At 45.2% G+C, this 27,541-nt stretch overlaps 1 long non-coding RNA gene and 1 other non-coding gene across 5 annotated transcripts; both read left to right on the top strand.

Moving 5' to 3' along the window:
• Nucleotides 1-8,884: 8,884 nt before the first annotated feature.
• On the top strand, nucleotides 8,885-27,493 carry LOC147685102 (uncharacterized). Of its 4 annotated transcripts, none has more exons than XR_015300681.1 (9): nucleotides 8,891-8,937; nucleotides 10,645-10,704; nucleotides 11,153-11,208; nucleotides 11,503-11,562; nucleotides 12,154-12,210; nucleotides 19,744-19,852; nucleotides 20,281-20,338; nucleotides 22,719-22,778; nucleotides 27,401-27,493. It is a non-coding gene; the product is annotated as an uncharacterized LOC147685102 (long non-coding RNA). The 4 variants fall into 4 exon arrangements; XR_015300680.1 differs by having other exon boundaries at nucleotides 11,153-11,223; XR_015300678.1 differs by lacking the exon at nucleotides 11,153-11,208 and having other exon boundaries at nucleotides 8,885-8,937.
• Nucleotides 19,902-20,035, top strand: LOC147685103 (small nucleolar RNA SNORA9). The gene has a single exon (XR_015300817.1). It is a non-coding gene; the product is annotated as a small nucleolar RNA SNORA9 (small nucleolar RNA).
• Nucleotides 27,494-27,541: the final 48 nt, after the last annotated feature.

Raw genomic sequence — 27,541 nt, 5'->3', positions numbered from 1 at the left:
AGCCTGGGGCCCTGAATAGCAGGATCCCAGGCCAACTAAGTCAAAAACCAGCTAAACACCAGGCAAAAAGTTTGGGGGTAACCATAGTCAGATATCCACCATCCTACAGATTCCACCTTCGTTTGAAAGAAGATGGCCTTCTTGTTACAGAAGGTTTGATAAGGTCTAAACTGATTAGCCTGCTGAGGCTTGGATAGGGCTTTCACTGTTTAAAAAAGTTCCTTAGAGGAGTTCTTAGCAGACCCAATTATGGTTGTGTAATAATCCATCTTAGCTTTTTTGATAGCCTCCTTATATTCTTCTAAGGCTAGGTTATATGGCAATTTATGTTCCTTGCTATAGTCGGCCCCCCATAGTCGTTGGACTCTTCTACATTTGGACTCAATGTTTTTAAGGTCTGGGCCATACCAGGGTGATGCCACCTGGCATCTTCATGTTTTAATCGTTTTTTCCGGGGCTACCTGATTGACAGCTGATCTAATCTTTTCTTCAAATTGGTGCACTCCCTCATTATTATCTGCAGCCTGTGAGGGGGGGCATTTGTCAAGAGACTCTTCTAGGTCGTTCTTCTGTATTTTATGCAGGATCAGGTGTTTACAAGAAGTGGTCTATTTGAATTGTGGCAGTTGGGCTGGATTATTTCGATTTTAAAATGTACAGCTTTGTGATTGGTCCAGGGTAGTGGTAAAAGTTTGACCAGAGTGATGTCGGAATTGTAGGTAAATATGCCGTCCAGAGTGTGACCGGCTGAATGAGTGGATTCCGAAAAAAATTGGGTTAGACCATGCGCTGCCAGGTTGTCTTGTAGCCTTGCAGTGTCTGGATTATTATTAGATTCAAGGTGAAAGTTGAAAACACCCAGAATAGTAAAACGTGGGAGATTCTAAACAGGATTCTAGAAGGGTCTGGAGAGCTAATGTTAAAGCCGCTCTAGGCCTCGGTGGTCGATATAGGAGTAGGCCAGGAAAGGCCAGGATGTTATTTATTTTAACGGTAAAATGCAAAGACTCCGCCGCAAGTTGTAGGGTGGGCTCTACTCGAACATGTATGTGGGAGCGTTATAGTATGGCAATGCCTCCTCCTATTTTCCCTATCCTATCTAGGCCAGTCACTGAATATCCTGCCAGGAGCGCTGTATTGCAGTCAGGGACGGATGTCTGGTTTGCCCAGGTCTTGGTCAGGAATATGATGTCTGGGTTAGAGAGCTGCATCATACATTCAAACTCATATTATTGTTTAATTAATGGCAGGTATTAAGCAAGATACACTGAAGGGAATCTTCAGAAATAGCCCTGGAGACTGTGCCTGCTTTAAGGGAATTAGCTGATATAGACTCGGGCCAATAGAGGAAGCCGGCGGGGCTCCAAGGTCACTACAGCTAATATAAAAACATTTTAATATGCATTTATTTATAAATAATAAATTATTTTCAAATATCAATCTGAAAATGCAGCTAAATCTACAATACAAAATGTGTCAGAATGATACCCAAAGATTTAAAAATAATTATTTAAACATAAATTTGAAATGCAAAATAAATCTTTAAAAAAAAATTACCAAACAATTTTCTATGACCTGTACACATATTCTAACATAATAGTCCAACATAAAAATACTTAACGTTAAATAAAAAACAAGAATAAATTAACATTTCCCACCCAAAATGGAAATTGAAACTATGCTTACAATTTCATAGCTGAAGTCCGTGTAAAAATGATAAAGATCCAAAAAAAATCTAAAAAGTATCTCCTAAAAAAGGCAAAAATAAGTGAGACAAATTACATCTAAAACGACGAAAAATTCCAGGTAATCCACCCCAAACCAAACTAAGTAAAAAATAAAATAAACACTCCAGGAAAACCGAACAACACAGAAAAATAAAAATGAACTTTGATTGCAAAATAACGAAATATTTTTCCTTAAAAAAATTAATTGAACACATCCATAGCAATAAAAATATTCTCCCCCGAACTGTTATCATAATTTAACTATCCTCTCCTCCTCCTTGGCATCTCTTTTATTTTTATTTTTTTATCTTCCCTTGGCAGGCAAGGAGGAATAATCTATTCCTTAACTTTTTATTTTTTTTATTTTTCTGTTTTTAGGATAAATAGGCTGTCTAAGATGATGTTAAGTTTCTTTTAATTCTGCTGCTGCTACCTCACTATGGAATCTTGTGTCTTGTCTTAAGGACAGAATCTCTGTTTTCACACGCTAACATTTGATTTATGTTTTACTGAATCCTTTTTGATTTATATTGTAAAGGTTTTAAATAACCATGCACAATAAAGTATTACTTACTTATTACTTACTTATTCTCCAATATACAAAATAAATACCTGTTAAATAAAAACTTGTATACACATTAAAAAAATATTTACAACCCACATAAAAAACTGTTACAATCGCAAATCATTTAAAATACTAACAATGACTGGCGGCACGCCCTCATGGTCCCCCCGGGTCACTACCAGTTATTTTGGACTGAGATTAGTCCAAACATATTACCTATGCTGCACTTATCTCACTCGACCAAGCTATACCGGGCTTTACCGAGCCCAGACTGCGCGCGCTGCGCAATGACGCCTGCAGACTTTTACCACATGGTGTGGGCACGGCCGGCAATAGACAGATACTGGACCAGTATAGCTGGAGAACTTACTGAAGTGTTGGGCTGGGAGGTTGCATATGCCTGTGGCCTTTCTCCTGGGGTTCTGGAGGGTGTAGGATGGTTGAAAGCATTTCTGGGCGCAGTCCTCATAGTAGCGAAAAGAGACATAGCCATGAAATGAAAACAGCCCACTCCCTCCACAGTGTCATTAAAATCAATGAAAATTGATGATCATAAAAAAATATTAACACATTGATTAAAAACACATAAACTTAACAAAAATTGTTAATTCATAGTAAATTTAGGTCTACCACACTCACCTAACATATCAAATGCACATTTTGCAAATAAATACCATAGAAAACTACATTTCCTAACAAATACTAACTTAACTTTTAACACTTTCCACAGAACACAAAACCCTTATACATTTTCTATACTAATAACACAAGACATAAACAAAACAAATGTCTTTTGTTTTGTGTGTTTTCAGGCCTCGAAAAATCCACTTGCCCCCTTGCCATTGTGAGTGAAATTTTAGCAGGTTGAGCTATTTGTAGTACTTACTCAACCCTTCTGGCGAATAAGCTTAAGCTGGAAGAAACAGGTGTTTTTTTGTTCAGAAAGTGAATGAGTATTTAAAATGCCTTTAAATCTTGTTTTATCTTGACACATTTGCCAACTGCTCAAGGACAGAGGTCAAATGTTAGTTTACCTTTTTACTAACTTTTCTTTCTCTTTTTACAGTTAATGCTTTTTTTCAAGTGAGCTATTTGACAATAATTGTGAAACAAAATGCATTAAAATGCCAGATTTTTCTCTAAAACAACATTTGAACAGCTTGTAAATGAATAGTACAAGCAGATGAAAAAACTTGTTTGAAATTCATAAGTGTGATGCACACAAAGATTTAAATTGGAGTAAATCAAATCAGGACATTTTACTTGGTAAAATGACAATGACAAATATTTGCAGAAACTTTATTTCCAAGCATTCTACACTATATAATTTTAAAACCATGTCAGTGACAAATTCTGTGGCTATTTCAATGTAAAATCTGCTGATTGCGAATAACAGTGGGCTGCTACTTTATGCTTTTGTTATGTATTTATTAAAAGTATTCGTTTTTAAACACAATGTGAGAGACATTCCTGGCCAAGCCCTGATGACAATGCATTTAACGAATTAAAAGGCAAGCCCGCAGTCAAGTGTCTCTTATATGTGGCTAAATTTGCATTCTATATGGAGCTAATGTTTAATCAATCAAATCGAACAAAAGCGTCTGTACTTTACAGCAGATGTGCTGAACGTGCATTTTTGAAGGTGCTCTCATATGTGATAAGTAAGAGAATGTTATCTCGCTGAATTAAAATACTTGCCCAGGATCACATAATTTGAAACCAGTTTATGGGTCAAGTGCATTATAATTAGGCTGAGTAGATTATTTAAGTCACAGGTCTTGTAACAATTTTTAGATTTTTCGAGCCCTGGTTTTGTTATGTCTCTTTATCATATTGGGGAAAGTGTTGAACTTTGGGAAGGTAAGATTTATGTAATGCCCAGCATAAGTCGGCATTCTAGTGCTGAGCCTGTATCTACACTTAACACCCACCCACCACTGATGTCACTGGTCAGGTGACACAGCATTAATAAAGGAGGCCGAGCGCACGTGCTCTTGGCCAGTTGCACCTTACCTCCAGTGTGTCCTGTGTCTGCGTGTGACTGCCTGCCAGCATGAGGGCCTAGGGCCCATCATCAGACTTTACAATGGCGACGAGGCGGTAACGCTAGCAACGCGTGCCGCAGCTAAAAGCAAACTTGATGAAGAGGGGAAGAGAGCTGCCTGCTGCAAAGGCACACCCCCTAGGAAGAAAAGAAGGTGGCCGCCGAGGCGTGTGTCGAGCCCCGGGCCTGGAGAAGGAGGAGGTGACCGGGAGCTCACCCCGCACCTCTCCAACCTGCCGTGCCGCCCTGCCGTGGCGGTGCCCCCAAGAGGATAAGCGGACCAGCCAGAGCCCACCTGCACCGGCCGCAAGTGAGCTGGAAGAAAAGTGCGGACCGACCGGAGCCCACCCGCGTCGGCCACAAATGTGCCCACGTATGCTGAAACCAACGCGGAGCCCACCCGCATGGTCGAACAGGCCCGTTGGCCGAAGGTGAGCCCAAGCGCAATGAGGCTAGCGAGAGCCCAACTCGCTGCACCACGCCGAAGCCTACACTGACTCCCCCGCCGCGCAGCGTGTGATCCCGAGGCTGCGGCGGCGGGGTGAATGTGCCCGCAGCGTGAGAAGAGCTGCCAGGCACTGTCCCTGCAAGCGGAGCCCACCCGCTATGAATGATAAATATCAACTGTGCCCCAGTGCGAGCGGCGCCAGCTATTGCCCTTGATAAAGCAAGGCTCGCGGAGCCCACCCGCGGCCTGCCTGCAGAGACGCGGCGTCGGCCGCAACTACCCTAGTAATTAAAGCAAGGCACGCGGAGCCCACCCGCGGCCTGCCTGCAGCGTCCCCGCCGCGCGTGTGAAGTGCGGCGGCGGGGTGAATAAACGTTACAGGAGAGCTGCTAGGCGCCAATTAAGGAAAGCGGAGCCCACCCGCGAGGAAGCAGAGAACCTTGACCCCCACCCCGCGCAGTGTAGGACTGACTGAAGCTGCCGGGGTTGGAAGGGAAGCAAAAGGAAGACGGCATGCCATCTGCGGCAGATCGACCCTCCCCCCCTTTGCAGCCTGTGAAGACTGAGGCCAGCTGCGAGGGGCGCGAAGGTTTCAAGAATAACAAACTGCCCGATGTTAACGTGCTGCCAAAGAGCCCTACCGTTACACGGGAAGCGCAAGGAGTCCCCATCACTGCCAAAGCCCGGGACTGAAATAGCAGCATGACGGGAGGTTCTCCCAGGAAAAGAAGCGCTAGTATTGGCAGCAAAGCGCCCATGTATAATTGCAGAAAGCGGAGCACCGAGGGTGAGGAAGGCAGCCCAGAGAAAATACTGGTCACAGGGCCGCGAGCGCAAAAACACAGGGGATGGGGCCGGCAGCATTGGTGAGACTGTTCTGGCCGTTAGAAGCGCGGCAGTGTTTGTGAATGATGTGCAGCAGAGCACCCGAGCCTGGGTTGCACAAACAGGCATATGACGCAGCCTGTCGTCATCAAACAGTGGAAACATAAGAGGAAGCGCCTACCAGGCTATGAGTGCCTTGCCCTGGGGGGGGGGGGAAAGATTGCAAGGACGAACCCAGTCCATGAGGAGCCTGCACCGGCACTCCTCCAAAGGAAGTGAAAGGCACTGGAAAACTCGGGGAGGAACGAGCCGAGCACAGCACTGGAACAGTAAGCTTCACTGCCATCTAGTGGCCAAAAGGGAAAGATGCACCTGCCACCAGAATTGAACTTAGCTGCAGGACTGGGAAAAGTTTACAAGGACATCAGGGCAGCACCTCAATTGCGTCAACGGGGAACAGACGGCATAGCGCCCACATAGCCACGCAGCAATACAAAACTGGCGCAGCGACGCCCCACGGCACCAAAGAAGTAAGGGGAGGATCTAGAGTGCGATGCAACCAGGAGCATCGCAAGAAAGCACCAGGAGTGCCCAAAGTGCTCAAAGAAGAGAGCGAGGAACGAAGGTCAGCACTGCGATGCCAGAAGCGCAGGTACTCTCCAGAAAGCGCAAGGAAGACGCCAGGAGACAGCGCAGAAACGCGACAGGAGTGCAAGAACTCCACACCCGCACGAAAGGACCGCGCAGCACTGCGCCGGAACGTGCCAGGAGAGCCAGGAATCAGGAGCGCCAGAGTGACGCTACACAGCAACGCGCCAACGCTAAAACGCCGTGACGGTGAATAGCGACCACGAAGAAGATAGCACAGCATGACGACTCATGCCGAAGGTGAAAGCCGACCATCCAGTCTGGTCGCCAAGGAAAGAAAAGAAGCAACTGAGAAGATGGCGACAACCGGTCCAGTCACTAAAAGATAATGACCAGTGTCTGAGAGCCATGTCCAGACCAGAAAGAAACAGGTGGAGTGCACGCTACTTGGAGAAGACTGGCTGGAAAGACCAAGGCAGGACAGTGACCGAATCACGTCGCAAGAAGGAACAGGAAGAAGAAGGGCGCGACGCCATAAAGAAAAGGGCTTGGACCCACGAACTTCAACCCCATAATTAATGCAAGCGACAGAAAGATGAAGTGAAGGTCGCGACGCTAACCCTGGGAAGTGAGTGACAAGAAGACAGTGTCCTAGGACTAGGATAAGACCAGGAAGACACGTGCAGAGTGCGCGCGCTGCATGGGGAAGACTCGCCAGAGAAGATGAAGAAAAGGGGACCAGGGTACGTCGCGAGAAGAGGAGAAGAAGAAAGATCGGAGTGGCACGCCGCCACCGAGGAAAGGAAGAAAGGAGAAGTCATAGTGGCACGCAGCCACTTCAAGAAGAAGGAAGAAAGAACAGAGTGGCCACCGCCACTAAGAAGAAAAGAAGGGAGAAATCGGAATGGCACGTTGCCACTGCAAGAAGAAGCCGCCCCTGCGGAAAGAAGCAAGGTGACAGGCACTGGAACACCTGAGTGCAATGAAGACAAGCCTGGCAAGTGCACCGGCAGCGCAGAACAGGGACTACCACCTAGAGCCATCCATCCACATGGCGATCGCAGAAGAGAGCAAGCTAGACTGTTGGCGACATCTACTTCTGGGGTTTGAGCGGAAGATTGGATGGCGAGACTACTCAGGCCTCCGGAAGTTGAGGACCTGACCTACCTCGCACCAGCCCGTGGCAAACCAGAATCAGAGGCCTCGAGGGACTCTGGTGGCAGCAAGTCCCGCACAGGAGACAGGTCTACAGATGCACGTCTGCAGGACCCAAGGGGATGAAAGCCTTGCGAGCAATGAGAAGAGTCGACAACTCAACCTTCAGGTGGAACTAGGACACAGCGGTGAGGTTTGTGGAGCGCCCTACTCACGGCCCGAAGGCTATGGTGGAGCAACACGACCGAAAACACCAGTCCAGTGGAAGCCTGGGAAAGAGGTCCTCTCGGACATCTGGTGAGAGAAGAATACCGACTAGAGGGGCTTCCTAGTGAGAGGGATGTGTGCACCTACTCTTTTTCACCTGCCAAGAGTCAACACTAAAGCCTGCCCGGAAAACATCACAAAGCCAGAAAAGAGAACAAAACCAGAAGACTGTTGACACCTATGTCATGCAGTTATCTATCATCACCAACGGAGTGAAGCAAAGGCAGGGCTGAGAACAGAAGACAGACAGCACAGACAAAGAAAGAACCCGCCGAACAACTGCGAACCGTGTCATTGAGAACTGTTAACCCAGAATACAAGAACTATACGGCCTGCGGTTTTCAAGCAACCAAAGAGACTCATTTTGAAAGTGCAAGTCCAATGTTATTTCCTGTGTATTCTTGCACCCACAGGTTCTTGGACTTTTTCTGTTTGGTTTGATTTTTTTAACCAATTTGGGGAGGGATGTAATGCCCAGCATAAGTCGGCATTCTAGTGCTGAGCCTGTATCTACACTTAACACCCACCCACCACTGATGTCACTGGTCAGGTGACACAGCATTAATAAATGAGGCCGAGCGCACGTGCTCTGGGCCAGTTGCACCATACCTCCAGTGTGTCCTGTGTCTGCGTGTGACTGCCTGCCAGCATGAGGGCCTAGGGCCCATCATCAGACTTTACAATTTACTACTCCTTAAAATATTTTAACTCATTACAAACCTTACAAAATATTTTAACATACAATTATAAACAATTCGAAGACTTAACTTAAAAAATGTTTAATTATCGGAGGACATTTTTGTTTATAAAAATCACAATCACATTTGCAAAAATACATTTGCAAAAATATATAAACATTAAAATATTAAATTATATCAATTTCAAACACAAAATTAACATTAGCTCTAAATAATTATTGTATATTCCTTCAATCAGTCTAAATACAAAAATGAAATGAATTTGCCAAAAAACATCAAAAAATGCACACATTACCTTCTTCCTCCGTCTTACTCATCACAGTCACCCAGGAACATGACTGTGACGAGAAAGACTATGACTTGGAGTAATAAAGATTAACCTAGACAGGAAAATATTACATCATGTTGTAGTGTGGTCCTATACAAATAACACAACTCTTCTCTACGTACGCGTCAGTAGAAGTCTGTTTTTCATCTTAATGGGGTTTGCTGCTTCTTTAATGTAGTCCTAGTCTTTCTTCGTTGTCTATGTAGTGCTAGTCTTTCTTCTTTGTCTTTTCGCCAGCATGGGGAGGCGGGATCCGAAACGTGCTCTGCCATTTCGTCCGGGTTTCGCAATGGTGAGAGTTTGATGGCTCTCTTTGGTCTTGTAAAGCCGATCAAAGGGAAATTGTGTGATCGCTGGTCTTGATTTTGTGGACAAGAACCGCCCTCTGGTAGCACAGTTTTTTTAGTTTGACCGAGCATCTCGATGCTTTCTTCCGTTGGTTCTAGGACGGGTTGGTGTTATGTGGATAGTAGGTTTGAAAATAATTATGGTCGAGAAATTCGCGTTTTGATTGAGCTAGGGATGCCGCCGTCATTGTGCGCGTGGTGCGTTATTCAGACAATTGGTTTTGAAGATACAAATAAAACCCTGTGCTCTGTAGTTTTGGGGTGGCCAACCGTCCCGTATTTTACTGGATAGTTATGTCTTTTTATGACTAGGCGCGAGGAGCTGCAGCACCGGTTATGGTTGTGCAGAAATGTATTAATGCACTCTCGGGAGCATGCTTAGGTATTGAGCTGCAAATTCAATCGCCTTGAAAAATAGCCCGGAATGTGTGAATGAGAACTTTGCCCGGTCTTGTAAGTATCATTGCCCCTTTCTTCAAATCATGCCCTTCTCGGTGCCTATGTTAAATCAACAGGCAGAGTGTGATTTGCCTAGTTTTAAGTGGTTTGTTGAAGTAGTAGACCTGGGAACGTGGCACAACTGCTTCTTGGTGCGAAGACTATGCATTTACCACCATATCGCGTTTTGGTTACAGTGCCACGTGGCTGGTCACTTCTCTCCTTACGCAGGTTATATATCCAGTCTTTTTAAGCACTAGCTTATTAGCAGCTTTTATATTGATGCTAATTGCCCACAATCTTGCCAGAAAGGTGGTAGAGGAATAAGTACAAAAAGTGATTATCCAACAGTACACAATTTGACATAGGAAAATAGAATTAACTATTTGCTGACTCAACGTTTCCAGTTAGTTCACTAGACCACAACTAGGGTGGTAGTAATTCTGATTCCATTCACCAAGGTCAGCCTTTCTCAGGGGGAAGCCACTGGCCCACATGTAGAATACTGTGTATTTCCAGCTTATTTAACTGAAATTATTAAACTGGGATTAGATGTAGAGTATCAGGGATGCTGTGCAGAGTGGCAAAAAAAATTAGCTTGTTTTGTTAAAGTATATTTGTGTGCCTCTTTCACTTTATCTTATCAAAATGAGTCCCACCTGTTCTCCCTCGAGTTTCAGGTTCTGTTGTGTTTTGTGGCTCATTGTGAGTGTGGTTCATACTCCATAATGAGAATGCCATCATTTGTCTAGACATCTCCAATTACGGTGTGATTACAGTTGTTTAACTTTGTGATCTGAGGATTTGTGTTCCTTCTTAAAATTCTTTCAATTTCTCCGGAGTGAATTACGTTACCTCATTCTGTATTCTCGTGTGTTTTTAATCATGGTAGACAGTTTCCTGTATTTCGAAGCTATCCCTACATTACCACGACTAATCAAGGTAATAGTTGTGGTTGAGTTCTCAAACCTACTCCTCCTTGCCTGCACACCCAGTAGGCAGGCCTGTCAGCATGGTTGAGCTCTTCCATTTCTTGGTGCATTCCTGCAGAGCTTGCAACATCGGCTGCGGTAGTTTGAGGCCTTGTCCTACCCTACATGGGGTGTTTTAAAGACGTCTTGGACATTTTTCTGTAATAATGTGAGGAGGGCTTGGCAGAATGTTTGACATTGGTATTTATGGTGCATTCTAAATTATTTTATTTTTCTACACAGCAACTAACTTGTCCCCCGGCTATAGAAACTGGGTCCCTACAATGCATCATGCTGAACCAGGTAATGTGCAAATTAATGGTCTGAAAACTTTCTCGACATGTGTGCAACATACACAGGCCCCCTCTCTAGTCTGGTACATTCCTGCAGAGCTTGCAACAGGATATTGGAGATGGTGCTTTGTCAGTTTCTTGAGAGATGCTGTGTTCATGGAGCTAATGCATATTTTTTCTTTTCATATTCTATTCCGGGACTCTGGGTCCCTTGTTGCAGAAACACAGCCCTGCAGTTTGACAAACCACATAACATGCTAATGGTCTCTGATACCTTTCCCTATGCTCAAGGATTCCAGCTACACATAGCTCCCTCATAGCTTTCTCCATTCCTACAGAGCTTGCAAGATTAATATTGAGATGGTTTAATAGCCTGACAGTGTTTCTTTTAAGGATGCTTTGCATTTCTCAGGAGCACAATTTACTATTCCTCGTTTTGTATGCTTTTTTATGTATAGAGAATATGGTTTCCTAGATATTGAAATGGTCAAATCCATGCCTACGAATATTCAAGGTAACACGGTTTTGGGTGAGTTCTTCAACTTCTTTCCCCTAAGCCAATCCCCTTCTTACCCTCCTCAAAATATGCAGGCCTTCCAGCTTGGCCTGGCTCTTCCATAGCTTGGTGCATTCCTAGAGACCGTGCAAGATTAACTCCGAGATGGTTTGAGGCCTCCTCCTGTTCTATCGGAAAGAGGTTATAGATTTCTTGGACATTTTTCTACTAGACCGGTGGGAGGTGGGATATCATTTTTGACATTGGCGTTAATAGAACAATCCGTACTCTTTGTTCTCTTTTTCTACACAGCAACTCTCCTGTCATCTGGCTAGAGATGAGGTGCCCGTACACTGCATCATAGTGAATCAGGTAACATGCAAGTGAAAGATCTCTGATAACGTCACCCCCCTAATCTTTACAGTATGCACAGGCTTTCCATTTCGTTTCAAAACTTAATAACCTGTTCACGCCGAGCTTGCAAGGGGATGTTTGAATGAGTTTAAGGACTCCACCTGCTCCTCAAGGTGGTGATCGGTTTTCTCAACGTATTGTTTCACCAATATACTTATCTGCCAGTCTTTTACCACCCAAATGGGCAGTTCAAAGGATAAGTGTAAAATAAATTGCTTTTGAGCAAGGATCCTATTTGAGCATTAGTTCCCTCTTTAGAATACAGCATTATTTACTACTACTACACTTTATTTTTTCAATTTTTTTTTTCTTCTCTAAAATATGCAGGCCTTCCAGCTTGGCCTTGCTCTTCCATAGCTTGGTGCATTCCTAGAGACCTTGCAAGATTAACTCCGAGATGGTTTGAGGCCTCCTACTGTTCCATCAGAAAGAGGTTATAGATTTCTTGGACATTTTTCTGCTAGACCCAAAAGATAGGAGCAGGTGGGATATAATGTTTGATATTGGTGTTAATAGAATCTTTATTTCTTGTTGTCCTTTACTACACAGCAACTCCTGTCACCTGGCTAGAGAAGCGGGCCGCTACCGGGCATCATGGTGAACCAGGTAACATGCAAATGAAAGTTCTCTGATTAACGTTGAATGAGTTTAAGGCAGGGGTCTCCAAACCGGTCCTGGAGGGCCGGATCCAATTCAGATTTTTTGGATATCCCAATTGAGATACATGTAGTAATTTTAAAAATCTGGCATGGATCTGGCCCTCCAGGACCGGTTTGGAGACCCCTGGTTTAAGGCCTCCATCCGCTCTTCCAGGTGAAGAACATGGGTGTCTCAACCAGCTATTGCAGCAATCTACTTATCTTTGTGATTTTTACTGCCCAAATTCATAGGCTACGTCTGCAATTAATTGCCTTTGAGCAAGGATCCTTTTTGAGCTTTAGGTCCCTCCTTACAATACCCCATTATTTACCTTTTCCAGTGCTGTGGTTTTGTTTCTTGCTTTGATAGTTTTCCTCCTAATATAAGCAACACGGGAATCCAACTGCTATAGTGCAGGAATAGGGGGTGGAGGCTGAAGAGGTGAGTGAGACTGGATAAGCATCGCTGACCTGGAGCTGTGCAATTTGAGATCTATTTGTTTTACCTATGCATGCTCACCTACACCCAATCTGATGGACTCGAGTAAATGTTAAGTTTTATGTAGCTTTTAACAGTGGTCTGTAGTCAGTTACTAGACATGCATAATTTTTAATGTCTTCATTTTATTGAAAAGTGGATAACTGGTGATTTGTAACTATTTATAAAGCTGAGAAGCTGAATCTGCTGTTTAAATAACTGTCTGAGTACCTTTGACAATTGGGAATATTTGTTAGGGTCCTTCTTGCTGCCCAGTTTTATGGAGTCTCTCTGTATTGTGGGCTGTTAGTTCTCAGCTGGTGGTATATCTGGTACTTGTTGGGTGAGGGTTTTGTATACCCTTGCAAAATGGCACATTGATCAGTTACCCATGTATGGCCCTTGCGTCGCTGATGAGTTTGCAGTAGCCCTGTGAGGATCCGGCCTGAAGGGTCTAGTAAGGAATGCTCTTAGTAGTGTGTTGAGCTCTGCATACATTTCTTAGGATAAAAGGATCACCAGTACACTCTCTAGCTGCCAAATGTTTATGGATGTGAGTTCTTAAGAAGTTTCAGACTTTTACTTCTTTCGGCTCAGAATGCAGCAGCAGGTACGTGAGTAGGCAATCAAAATAATACTGCTCCTCTCATACTTCTAGCGGGGAGGATCCACAGGGATATCCCTCTTCCCACAACAGAATGCCAATGCTTCGCTTGCAGGTTTCCTCGTCCACCATCTAAATGCAATGTCCTATGAATCAACTGGTCATGGAGATTTGTTTATGCTTTCCATTCTCTTCTGCTTATTCCTTACGCGTTTCAGAAGCTCGCATAAACATCCCTCACACTAGTTCTAATAGCCCCAACATGGGATTGACAAGAATGGTTCCCAACCCTACTGCAAATATCTGTCTTCTGACAGAAGCTGCCCATCTGGCCTCCTCTTCTAACTTGGGACCAGGGAAGGGTCCCCCCACCCCCAACTAAATCTTGACTCCTGAATTCTTATAATTTGATCTTCTACATGTATGACCAGTCTAAAACCTGCACAGACCTGCTAAATGGAAGAAATTTGTGCATTATTGTTTAAGCAATTATTCTCATCTACGGAAAATACCTTAAATGCTAGCTGCTTCACTTACAACATGGTGTGCCAAGGAACCCCTTGGATAATGGGCTGAACCTTAGCCCCCTCTCCACAAAGCCTAGTGCCAGAAATGCTTTTTGAAGCTTCTCCCCTTCATAGATGCCTCTAAATCTAGTAATGACGGTTTCAGTACTCTGTGCCTAGGCTCTCTATGTGGCAAGGCAAAAAAAAATTGATAGGACAGTCTACCAGTCTTACAGAGTAAGAGGATACTTAACACATTGTTTCGTGTGGTACCAAAGCAGTCATACCAGTGGTTACAGCTTTTCAGCAGGAAGAAACCATGGAGAATCTGTGTGCACTATCCACACTGCGAAGCTCTAACTGTCCCCGCCAGGTGATAAGGTTCGTTCCACCCCAACCCGCAGATCCAGCAGTGTCCGCTGCTCCCTTCTCAGTTCCACCATGGGAGAGCTGCATATGTCACCCCTATATTTATTCCACTTCCCCCATTTACTGTCCCACTTTTTGGGCACCCTCGCCCCTTGATCAGTCTTTTCAGCCACCATAGCATAGTCCGTATCGCTCACCCGTGGCAGCACGATCTACCCCATAGTCGCCCATGATTGTTCCATCTGGGTGAGGTCTGTTGCGTCCCCAAATATTAAGGAGGCAAGTCTTGGTGTTAGGATAAATGGGTTTACCACAGGCCCTGGTTAGTTGCCGAGTGACATCTGTCCAATAGGTTTGAATGTGGGGGTAGTCCCATAGTCTGGTTGCAGTGTCGTAGACAGAGTGCATCCGGCCTCCTACCCAACCGAAACAGCGTAGCATCAAAGTAGACCCTGTGGAGCACCTTAATTGGAATCAGTCAGTCTCAGTGGAATGGCCACCTCCCTAGTGGAGGTGAGCGCCTCCCTCCAGTCATAGTCTTCCATCACTCCCAGGTCACAGCTATTCTTGAGGGCCAACCGTCCTAGAGCAACCCCTGCACCACTCCTTCGATTTGCGAAAAGTAGGAGTCTGGGATCGGATGAGGAGCGTTTTCCAGGGCATAAAGAGCGTGGGAGAGCGAGAATCATAAACAGGGAGGCGCGTCCCAACAGTCAGGGGTAGTGACCTCCCAATATGTGACGTCCGATCAAAGACGTTCCAGGAGCTTCTAAAGGTTCTATTCATAGAAAAGATTCACGTCTGGCGTGAGAAATATGCCCAAGTATATAAAGCCCTGATCTACCAGAGATGTCGTAACCTCTAGGGCTAGTTGGGGGTTCGCTCCAGAAGGCATACATTTGTGATTTGGACCAGTTGATCCGATAGCCAGAGTGTGCCCCGAATATGTAAAAAATATGAAGAGCCTGATGTAGAGAATCTGCTGGTGAGGCCAAATACAATAATAGATCGTCCGCGTAGAGGGATATACAGTCCTCATGGTCGTGAGTCCATTTGAGGCCCCTGATTTAGCGGTCCCCCCCTCGCCCAGACTGCCAGGGGCTCCAACACCATGGCAAAGAGTGGCGATAGCGGGCAACCCTGTCTGTTCCCCCGCTGGAAGGGGAAAGAGGCAGAGCAGTGGTTATTGACAAAGACATGTGCCGTGGGTTGCCCGTATAGCAACCTTATGCAGCTAATCAATTTGGGGCCCAACCCCATACGGGCAAATATAGGGAAGATGTATTCCCATTCAACCGTATCAAATGCCATAGTGGCGTCTAGCGACAGTAAGGTTGCTTCTTCTGCAAGCGTGCTGATCCTTCCCAGCACCCCGTGGACGTGACTGAGATTCCTAGTAGTATTCCTACCTGGCATGAAGCCCGACAGATCCGGATGAATCAAATCAGGTAGGTGAGTAAGCGATTGGCCACAAGCTTGGCAAAGATCTTCGCTTCCACCGGCAACCGCAAGATAGGGCGGTACGATTTTGAATTCTTCTGCCGGGTTGCCAGGTTTATGAATCACCACCATATCTGCATCACGGATATCATTTGGTACACTGCGCAATTCATAGCATTCGTTATACAAGTTCAACAAGTGGGGCGCCAACTTCACGGCCCTATCTTGCGGCGAGATATGCGCCAAGTCGATAGTGGCCAGAAGGTCTGCAGCCCACTGGGACTGTGAGTGCTGTGGGACCCGATAGACTTCTTCGAAATGAGCAGCAAACATGTCTGCAATCCCCTGGGGGTCCATGATCAACGTCCTATTTGGGCCTGCTATTGCTCTAACCCCTCTGCGTTCCCACCACGCGAGGAGCTTACCTGTGCAGTCGCCTTGCTCATAAATATGGTGCAGCGTGGCCAGGGAACGCAGAGTAGCGTCCTCCAGCAGAAGTTGTTTATATTCATGTCATGTCGATACGATGTGTTTCGTGATTCGGGTCTAGGACGAGGGCCCTCCAAGTGTAGAATGTCCGTTTCTAATTCGACCACCCTTTTGTGGCCCACCATCAGCGACAGTGCCCTCCCTTTAATTACCGCACTGTATGCCCCCCCCCAGAGTGTGACCGCCGTCCCGACCGACCCCACATTTTCTGCAAAGTAAAAGTCTGTCTTGACGGAGGCCTTCCCTGAAGTGGGGAACATTCAATAGCCACGGCTGTATTCTAATTGTACTGCCACAAAGACCACCACAACGGGAGAGTGGTCAGATATACCACGTGCCAAAGTTGTAGGCTCCACGAAATCTCGTATGTCTTGTGCATGTGTGAACAAATAGTCGAGCCGGATGGACTGCCATGAACTCATGACTGGAGTGTATAGTGGGTGTGCTAAGGGCTCGACCATCTCCATACACCCACTACCCCCAGAGTGTCAGCGAACCTATAGAGTTGAGAGCCCCGTGGTGGGTCTGGTCTAGGCGGAAGTCTATCTTGGAGGCCATCCATAGTTAGGTTGAAATCTTCCCCCTCCCCCCAGTATCAAGGAGCCCACCGGCAGGGCCAGCACCAACGTCCCTATCTCCTGCAAGGTTGGGTGCTGCAAGCCGGGAGGTGCATATACTGAAACAACATGGACTAATCTACCTTCCCAGAGACCCGTGGCTGCTGCGTACCTGCCCTGCATATCCGTCCAGGTGTGTTGTATGACGTATGGACAACCCTTATGAAGGAGTATCCCCACCCCCCTGGAGCCCGTAGTGAACCCAGAATGAACGATCATGCAATATCCCTTCCTGTTTAGCGCCATGCACGTATTTGCAAACAAGTGGGTCTCCTGCAGCAGCACGATGTCAAGGGCCTTGCGGTGAATATACTGCAGGACTATGCCTTGTTTAAATTAGCCCCCAGGCCATTCACAATCCAGGTAGACGTTCTAAGTCCCTGTCTTGGAGCCATTAAGACACGCAAATTGCCCCATTAACAAGATAAGCCGAAAGACTGCACCGCAGCCATCCTCAAGGGGCAACCCAAGGCTCTCCTCCACTCTGTTCCCAACTCGAGATATAGTACCACTGGCCATCATACCATTGCCACTATTCACAATCAAGAAAATGAGGCTGCACAGTGAACACCACTAACAAAGAAAACCCAAACTTACCCCAACCCATGAGAACCTACCCCCACCTGTGAACATACCCCCCCTTCCAACCCATGAGAACCTACCCCACCTGTGAACATACCTCCCCTTCCTTCTCAACGGGTCTAGAACCGCCCGCCACCCACACACGCAGAGTGCCTGTCGATTCTGAAGCGGACCAATCAATGATTTGATAACTATCTGACGTTTCTCTATGCTCTTTTACATTCCTGTAAAGCTTGCAAGTTTAACAGGAAGGTTGTTTTAAGCCTATTCCTATCTATCGTGGGGCAGGTTGTATAGATTTCTGAGGTGCTGTGTAAGCTCCTTTTGGCATCAAAACAGTAATGTACGCCGATGACACCCAGCTGGTGGTCTCTATCAACCAGTCGAGCAATAGCCTAGACAACCTGGCTATATGCCTAGATAGGGTTTTTCAATGGATGTGTGAATCTCGATTAAAACTGAATGGAGATAAATCGGAGATACTTCTCCTGGGTAACCCACACAAGCTCCCTACAACCCTCTTGGCCACCATGCATGGGAACGCCTCCAACCCCCAAACCCGAGGTCAAAAGTCTTGGCATTTGGCTGGACCAGGACCTCAACTTTAAAACCCAGGCCAGAAAAACCTTAGGCACCTGTTTTGTCCTCATCTGTATGTCCCGAAAGATCCTCCACCTGATCCCCTTCCAATCAAGGAAACTACTGATGCAGGGGCTGGTGAACTCCAGACTGGACTGCGGCAACGTCTTGTATCTGGGGGCTCCGGCATCAGTTGTTCAGACTGCAGTTCGCCCAGAACGTGGCTGCCAGAATCCTAACTGGAACTAAAGCGAGATGCTCGGCCAAACCAGCTCTCAGAAGCCTTCACTGGCTCCCAGTGAAAGAACTAATTACCTTCAAGACCCACCTTCAAGACCCTATGCATCTCCCACAAAATAATGCAAGACAAAGGCCCCCCAATTCTTAGACCCCTGATAAAACCCCATCAGTCCAACAAACCATTAAGATCCGACTCTCTCGCCCTCGCCAGCGTTCCAAGAATAAGAGAGGCCAAATCCGGCGGCTGCTTGTTCTCTTACAACGCCACAAAGTTGTGGAACACCCTCCCACTTGCTATGAGGAGAGAACATAACCTCCTCACTTTCCGGAGACAATTAAAAACCTGGCTCTTCCCTTAACCTTCAATCTTCCTTTCCCTACTCCTTCTCTGGATCTAAGGTCATGTCAGCGCTGGGATGCCCTAGGGTAGCTACACGCTTTATAAATCCCAACTCAACTCAGTGTGTGAGGTAAGGTTGTTTTGTAAGCAACCACATATATCTTAAATGCAGATCTGAACAGATGATATGCTTTTCATGCTGCTCAAGTGGTCTCTACCACTTAGCAGATTAGTACTACATTGTAGCTCCGATATAGACTCTGAAGCGGCTCATGGGCATTGAACGGATATGGGTGGGTGTTTGGGACTTGCTTTGATGGTTTGAAGAGACACTTGACCCGCCGTACTCTTCACAAAGTTCTTTGAAGGAGAAATCGGCCCAATGCAAAGACCTAGTAAGGAGGAGACCACTTTTTTGTGTAAAAAAAATGATGCTTTACATCCTTGTATAACATTCTGAGATGGCCCGAATAATGTAGGCCGTAACACATCCACAATTTATTAGAAATTCTGTTCAGAAAAATGTCGCTAGAAAAATTGGCCATAAAGAAATATGGGACTCTAAAGGGATACAATTTATACAGTTACGCTGATTGAACAGTCTCAGGGTGTACCATTGACATTGAATTAGTGTGGGCATGTCCCATTTAAATTGAATGCAGGTACTGTGCAATGTGAATTAATTGCGGTTTCATGCCTACTGTGGTTGATTTGTGACTAAATTAGTCTAATGAGCAGTTTTGGTTTTTACCATGGACCCGATTTGCTAATGAGAATTTAAAGCTAATTCATATCAATAGATCTATTAGATATGCATTGATCATGAAGTTGATCTGCAGTAATGACTAATCCCACTATTGTCCCCAATATAGTTAATAGAATGAATCTATCACTAAAGGGAACCTTTTTTGCAAATATGCTTTAAAGCACCTGAAACATTGTTCTGGGTTCTTACCCTGCATCATCACATTAATTGCTTTTGGCAAGTAGACGGAATCTGAGTTCTGGCATTAAATAGTGTGCAAGATAGAATTTAGATTTTGATCACCTGAGCTGTAGTTGTTGCCATGTCACAAAGTGACTTTTACGGAGATGAAGGTGATACTGTAGCAAATAAGAAACTCAAACTGGGCAATTTTAATATCCTCTTGCTATCACCTTGTAGCAAAGATTACCCATGATAGTGGTGAGCTTTTCATCTAGTGTCTTTTTAATTGGAAATGTAATAAGTTCTTGTTCTCTCTCTCCTGTATTTAGAATGCATGTCTTATCTAAAGACACTGATGTCTGTACTGTCCTTCACTTCGGCAGAGACCTCCACGAAGTTCCCTGGATGAAGTATCTTCTAAGCGTTTGTCGTGGCCAGGTAATTGGTGTTTTCTCCTTAAAATACTCCATTCCCGCTTGAGCAGTAGTTGCAGGCCTACCAGCTTGGCTGGGCTCATCCATAGCCCGGTACATTCCTGCAGAGCTTGCAAGATTACCATTGAGATGGTTTGAGGCCTCCTTCTGCCCTTTCAGTGGGAGACTATAGAATTCTCAGGCATGTTTGTTAAGGATGTATCTTTTGTAGATCAAATTGTTTGCTACTTTAAGAATAGAATGTTTATTACTTGTGCGTACAAAGAGAAGATTGGATTGAACTGGCTTATCTCCCTAGGAATGCTTCACCCGTAAGGCATACCAAACATCCCCCATTTAATGAGTTCTTGCTCTCTATACTGTGTTGAATACTTGCCTTGTGGCTCACGTCTGCTTTTTGTGAAGTGCCTCTTGTATTTTTCCCTTCAACAGACGCCTGCATGAAGTTACCTGGATGAAGCTGTCTCTACTAAGCTTTTGTCTGAGCCAGGTAGTTGTTTTTGTCTGTATGATATCCAATTTCTTCTTGTGCAGGCATTCAAGCATGATTGACCTCCCCTGTAGCTTGTGCATTCCTACTGAGCTTGCAAGATGAACATTGAGATGGCCTGAAGCCTCCTGCTACCCTTTCAGAGGGATACTATAGATTTCTAAGACCTGTTTGCAGATAACATTTTTTGCTTAACTAAATTTCCTTTTCATTTAACACTAGAATGTGTATGTGAGAGTATATTATTAGATAGGGTGGTTGAGACCTCTAAGTCATTCTTTTATATGCGATCCAATTAAGTTACTTTAATGCAAACCCTATCTCAGTCTTGGGTAGCTGTGGCCGGGGGGGGGGGGGGGGGGGGGGGGGGGGCGCTAAGGCTTTTTTCTGGAAGTTGTTCAGTGGGGCAAACGAGTGTGCTGAATCCGACTGGCAATGCAACAATATGGTGGTCCGTCCTGTGGTAGCCTCTGGTTCTTTTAGGTAACAGTTCAGGAAAGATTTCTACATATTCACCGTTAGCAGTCTTTAGGAGGGAGAGTCCTTTCTAATACCAGCCAAAGGCCTAGGACTTTTGGACACCACTTGGTGAGTTAAGACTCCATCTCCCTGAAGCAAGCAGCAGGGCCCATGGCGAATCAAGTTGTAGCTGGCCTGTTCTTTGTTACAGGATTCTTGCAACATTTGTGTCCCGGAGCTTAAGAGGAGGCTAGCCAGCTAGCCCTTCGAGTCAAACTCTTCTGGCCAGGGTTCAAGTGGGAGCAGGTCTAACCCTTGTGGTTACTCTTCTATGGTAAAACAGCAGGCTTAGTCCTTCTACGTTCCATTTCTTTTGGTTTAAGAGGTGCAGCCTTCTGCTCCCAGAGGTCCAACAGTGTTCTGAGGAAAGTAGTCGGGGGGGGGGGGGTACGTTTATGCCTGGGCCTGGGTTGGGGGTGACCCCATATCAATAAAAATAAAAAACCTTTGCGTCAACCCGGCCCACTTTTACATAATTTTCTGGGTGTTTAGGTCTAACCAATCCCACAGCGCCCTGGTCTGCCAAAATCCAGCATGGTAGAATAGTTCTTCCCTTGGTCAGAGCTCTGGGCAAACCCCTGTGGTGTGTGTATGTAAGAAAATGGATGAATTCCCCCTGCACCGGGATTGGTGCAACTCTGGCTGCTTGGACATTGGCATTCCATCCGTCGCTTTTTTGTATACTTTAGAAAATGAATTAAAAGTGGCATTTTCAAAACAGTAATTTAAATTATGACATTACCGTCAGATTGGATTTTAAATTCTTATGCTCAGGGAATCCAGCTACAACTTGGCTCCCCTATATATTCCTCCATTCCTACAGAACTTGCAAGATTGAGATGGTTGAATGGTCTATCAAATACGGTTCCTTTCAAGGATGCGATGTTTCTCAGGAGTAAAGTTTCCTCATTTTGTATGCTTGTTTGTTTATAGCAAAAAACACAGTTGATGGACAGAATGTAGAACAATGTCATACATTCACCCCAGTACAAGGATCTGGGCCTAAATCCATCGTTTTTTTGCACTCCACACCACCCAGGGTTAGACACTGGCTATATGCAAATCAGCTCTGACCCTGTGCCTCATGGGAACAGTCCAGTCCGAACTACCAAGCCATGTCTTTCCCAGACCGGAATCAAGCATCCAAGGACCGATTTCTGGCTATCAGCCTTCATCCAGCAATTTTCACCCAGTGTGTGCTGGGTATACTCAGATGTGAGTCCCAGGCTCTCCACACCACTGGAGTCCAGCTATCCAGGCTGATGAAGGCTGATAGCCAGAAACCGGTCCTTGGATGCTTGATTCCGGTCTGGGAAAGACATGGCTTGTTAGTTCGGACTGGACTGTTCCCATGAGGCACAGGGTCAGAGCTGATTTGCATATAGCCAGTGTCTAACCCAGGGTATTGTGGAGTGCATAAAAAGATGGATTTAGGCCCAGATCCTTGTACTGGGGTGAATGTATGACATTGTTCTACATTCTGCCCATCAATTGTGTCGTTTGTTTATAGAGCATAAACTTTCCTGGATTTTGAAGATGTCAAAGCAATGCCTACGACTAATCAAGGTAATATGGTTATGATTTTGTTCTCCAAATTCTTCTCTCATCCAAGCCAGCCCCTTCTTAGCCTCACCAAAAATGCAGGCCTTCCAGCTTGGCCTGGCTCTTCCATAGCTTGGTACATTCCTAGAGACCTTGCAAGATTAACTCCAAGATGGTTTGAGGCCTCCTCCAGTACTATCAGGAGGAGGTTATAGATTTCTTGGACATTTGTCTACTACTCTGATGAGAGGAAGTAGAATATAATATTTGATAATGGTGTTAATAGAACAATCTTTATTTTTTTTTCTTTCCTACGCAGCAACTCTCCTGTCACCTGGCTAGAGAAGAGGCACCCCTACAATGCAACATAGTGAACCAGGTAACATACAAATGAAAAGTCTCTGATAACATCACCCCCTTAATCTGTACTATTTGCCAAGGCCTTCGATTTTGCTTCTGCTACTCCATAATCTGTTTATTCCTGCAGAGCTTGCAAGGGGGTGTTTGAAACAGTTTAAGGCTTCTCCTCCAGGTGGAGATCACGGGTTTCTCAAACAGCTATTTCAGCAATCTACTTATTTGCCCACCTTTTACTGCCCAAATTGGCAGTTCAAAGGATATGTCTGCAATTAATCGCTATTGAGCAAGGATCCTTTTTGAGCTTTAGGTCCCTCCTTACAATGCCTCATTATGTACTACTCTCTTTTTCCAGTGCTGTGGTTTTATTTCTTGCTTTGATAGTGGTTTCCTCATAATATAAGCAACACAATAATCCAACTCCTATAGTGCAAGAAAAGGGGGTAGAAGGGGAAGAGGATGAATGTAACATCAAGCTGGGAAGCTGAATCTGGTGTTTAACCCCTTCGATGCTCATGACGAGCTCAGCTCGTCATGAGGCACAGTGGAGCTGTGCTGATGACGAGCTTAGCTCGTCATGAATAATGGGAGTTATGAAATATCAGCACTGGAGAAAAATCTCCCTAGCAGCCAAGGTGTTAAAGAACTTTGTCTGACTACTTTGACAATTGGGATAGTGTTTTAGGGTCTTTCCAGTTGGGCTACCTGTTGTCCTGTTTTAAGGAGTCTCCCTGTATTGTGGGCTGTTATTTCCCATCTGGTGGTATATCTTGTACTTGTTGGGTGAGGGTTTTATACCCTTGCCAACTGGGACGCAAATCAGTTATCCTTGTATGGCCCTTGCATCTCTGCATAGTTTGCAGTAGTCCCATGATGATCAGGTGGTAAATTGCAACAGTTGATTCCGAACCTGGCCTGAAAGGTTTAATAAGGAATGCTTTTAGTAGTGTTTTGCTTTGAACGCTGCATTCATTTCTAAGGGTAAAAGGAGCACAAGTAAACTCTCAAGCTACAAAATGTTAGGATGCTAAGCTATTAAGATTGAGTTTTGTTTAACTCTTTTGTCCCAGAATGAAGTACCAGGTATAAAAGTTGGACATTGATACAATACTGCTCCACTCGTACTTCCAGCGGTCTGGAACCCAAGAGACACCTTTGCCACAACGGAACAGCATATGCCAAAGCTTTACCTGCAGGTTTCCTCACCCACAATCCAAAGGCAATGCCATATGGGTTAACTGGTCAGGGATATTTGCTTATGCTTTTCCGCCTCTTCCACTCATTCCTTACGTGATTGGAAGCTCACTCAAATATTCCTCACGCTAATTCTATTAGCCCCAACATGGGTTTGACAAGCATGGTTCACAATTCTACTACAATTATCACTTCTGCGACATCAGAAGCTGGCTATCTGGCCACATTTGACTATACCAGAGGAGGGTCACACACACCCCAAACAACAATCTAGGGATCTGTTTCCTGAAGTCTTAGACTACGGGTATCTCAGTCTTCCACAAGAATGTATGACCATTCTAAAACTGGCTCTCAGGCCTTCCATACAGATTTGTTACTCTGTTAAATGGAAGAGATTTGTGCATTGTTTAGCAGAACAAATCTCTCTCGCCTATGTTACAAGACCCTATTAGCTACCTGCCCCATTTAAAACTGGTAGGCCTTTCATTCACCTCTATTAGGTTACACATAGCAGCACTTGCTGCTTACTTGCAAAACAGATAAAGCATGTATTTTAGATTCTGGTTATTAAAGCCTGTAATCTTAATATAGTTCTCACTGGGCTTATGGGTCCTCCCTTTTGAAACACTACATTCATGTGATAAACAGTTCCTCACATGGAAGGTAGCATTATTAGTTGCTGTAACGTCTCTCAGACGGATAAGTGAATTTCAAGCGCTCGCCCTAGAAGAATCTTTCTTCCACATCTGCCCAGATCAATTGGTACTAAGCACAAACCCTAAATTCCTCCCTATGGTAGTTTCATTGAGCCTCGAGTGTTATTTCCGAAACCAGAGACTGTGGCAGAAAGCTCTTCACTCACTAGAGAGCAGGAATATACTACATCGACAGGACAAAACATTTTCGTGAAACTCAACACATTTTTGCAGGTCTTTCAAACCATTGAAAGGGCTCACCAGTATCTAAACTAGGAAGCACAAGATGGATAGCATGCAAACTTGCTACGACAAAGCTAAGCGGTTACTACCTTCAGCCCCAAGAGCGCATTCTGCCCATAAAAAGGAGCCTCTGGATTTCCTGGGAAACATTCCACTAATTATCTATAAGGCAGTTACATGGAATAACCCATGTACCTTCACAAAACACTCTTGTGTTGGTCATAGCTAACCACCAAGCTAGAGTGGGCCAAGCTGTATTACGAACACTCTTCCAAACATCTGTCAGCCAGTAGCTAGCCACCGCATTTGGGGCACACTGCTTTACGGTCAATGCTAAGCAAATGTGTTTTTGACCAACATATATGAAGAATGGGAAATGTCACTTGCCCTGTGAGCATCTAGTCGCAGCATGTAGTGCTGTAGATTCATATGCACCCACCCGCCTCCCTGGAAGCTAATGGTTGATGTGCACACTAATCTTTATCGAACTATAACCTACATGTTCTTTACTGCTCCTATCCTAAGTTCACCTGATTAGGAGTCGATGACCATGCTCAAATGTAGGAGTCACTTTACCTTGTCATTTGAAAGACTTCTTTGAAGAACAAAGTTGCAAACATCGGAGTAAAACACTGTCCGGAGTACACGAAGCATATGAATCTACGGCACTATGCGCTACGAATACATGCTTACAGGGTAAGTAGCATGTTCCTTGCTGGCAGTGGCTGCCCCCAAACCCCTCCCACAAAGCCTAGTTCCAGAAATCCTTTTTGTGGCTTCTCTTCCTCATAGATACCTCTACATCTAGTGATGACCGCTGCAGTACTCTATGCCTAGGCTCCCTCTGAGTTGCTACCCCAATCCACACTTCCGTTGCTCCCGAGTTCCCACCCACAATACTCTATATATAAAAGTTGCCTTTTTTTGCCATTCCTTCCTTTCGTGTTATTTTCTTTTCGTACTGATCAGTCTTGGATTAGTAAATAAGGGGGGGGGGGGGAGTATCCATGCATCATGAAATACACACGCATACAAAATGACGCAACTGCTAACATTCATGTTGGCTGCCCTTTTTAGGTCTTGCCTGAGCCAGCGCATGCGCTGCTCTGGCAAGACATTTAGTAGCTGCTTAAAGTACTACCTTGCCGGCCACTAGCTTGCTAGAACGCGCACAAGCGCGTACTAAGTGCACATCGCTTTTTTCGGTCGCGCGCGACCAACTGCCGTCACCAGCTGCGATTGCTTTCACTTTTGCGGCGCTGCAATTACTTTCACAGCGTCTCGATGTAATGCTGCTGTGCGTATGTTTAAGCGGCCAATGCTTGTTTAACTGCCAGCAGTATTGCTGCAACAAAGCTCATTGAACTGCTGCCGGGACGCTGTTTGCCATTTCAACTCTTGTCTTTTTACTGCAAAAATCGGCTAACCAGTTTGGTGGGAGGAGTCTAGGTCTGCTCCCAAAAAATAGCACAGCTTCCCACTACACTAGTACGGTTGTCCCTGTATACCCAACTAGGAGCATCAAGCTTAGTGTGACCTTCCCTTTCGGTAACCTCTGTGGGAGGAGGATGAGGGTATGTAAAAGGCAAGCAGGACTTTCTCCTTGAGTTTACGTGGTTAGGATCTCGGAGCCTCAGGTGGGTAAAGGTTTTTGTTTTGGGGGCCCCACATCTGGGACCTGGTTTAGATCCTTTGTAGTAATGGTCTGAGGGATATTGCATAAAGGCATTGATAGCGTACCTCCTTTGAGCATGCTGCAGAGCGATGTTCCAAGGTCTTGCTGAGACTGCCTGATTCTCGAAATGCCTGATGAGTAGTCTCAATCGTTGGGGACCATCCCCCTCAGTGCAAACCATCTTCACCACCACTCCTTTGCCTTCTGGGCACCCCAGCTTGATTGCTAGCATTTTTTTTTTCTTCTAGGGCCCGGTTTATCACATTCTCTCGCTCATTGGGTATTTTGACCTGTATCTTTACACTCTCACTTTTTTGGGGTCTCACCTCAGACTGCACGCTCAGCTTGCGAGTCATTTTGTCTACTTCTAGGGGGCTTACCATTGCCTGACTTTATTGTTGCTCTACTTTCCTAGCTTGTTTACTCACCAAGTGCCTTCACTAATTTGTCTGCGCTTGGCCACCATGGCACATGTGCTGCTCATTTGAACAAGTCCATTTCACTGCGTCTAGAGGTACTTCCTATTTCGGTAAAATAATGGTGCTTGTATTTGCAGGCAGCCCCAGCGTTGTTGCATAACTTCTGTCAGTGTTGGCTTCAGTGGGTGAGGGCTGTGTAGAAACTTACTATGCCGACTATTTGCATTTCTGTTAAGGTTGTGTGGTGGGAGGCTAACTGTTGGCACAAAATGATGACTTTATTACGTGTTAGACTTCTGATATATATGAAGCTGCTTTAAGTTCTGACGTGCCAGTATGTGCAGTAAAGACGGGCATTTAAAAAAAGTCAACTGTTGCACCATTGACTGCTCACCATATTTTTTTGTTTTTCTTTCAGTTGGAACTTAATTGCTGGACTTGCTATATGGACAAAAACTTCAATAGAAAGTAGCACAAATGATGATCATCAATAAAAGTAATTGTTCTTGAAGTGAATGTCTGTTGTGTTTTTTGGGGGGGGGGGGGGGGGGTACGTTCA

The sequence above is a fragment of the Lissotriton vulgaris genome, chromosome 10 (assembly GCF_964263255.1).
Source record: "Lissotriton vulgaris chromosome 10, aLisVul1.2, whole genome shotgun sequence".
Lineage (NCBI taxonomy): Eukaryota > Metazoa > Chordata > Amphibia > Caudata > Salamandridae > Lissotriton > Lissotriton vulgaris.
This window is presented reverse-complemented; position numbering and strand designations above follow the sequence as displayed.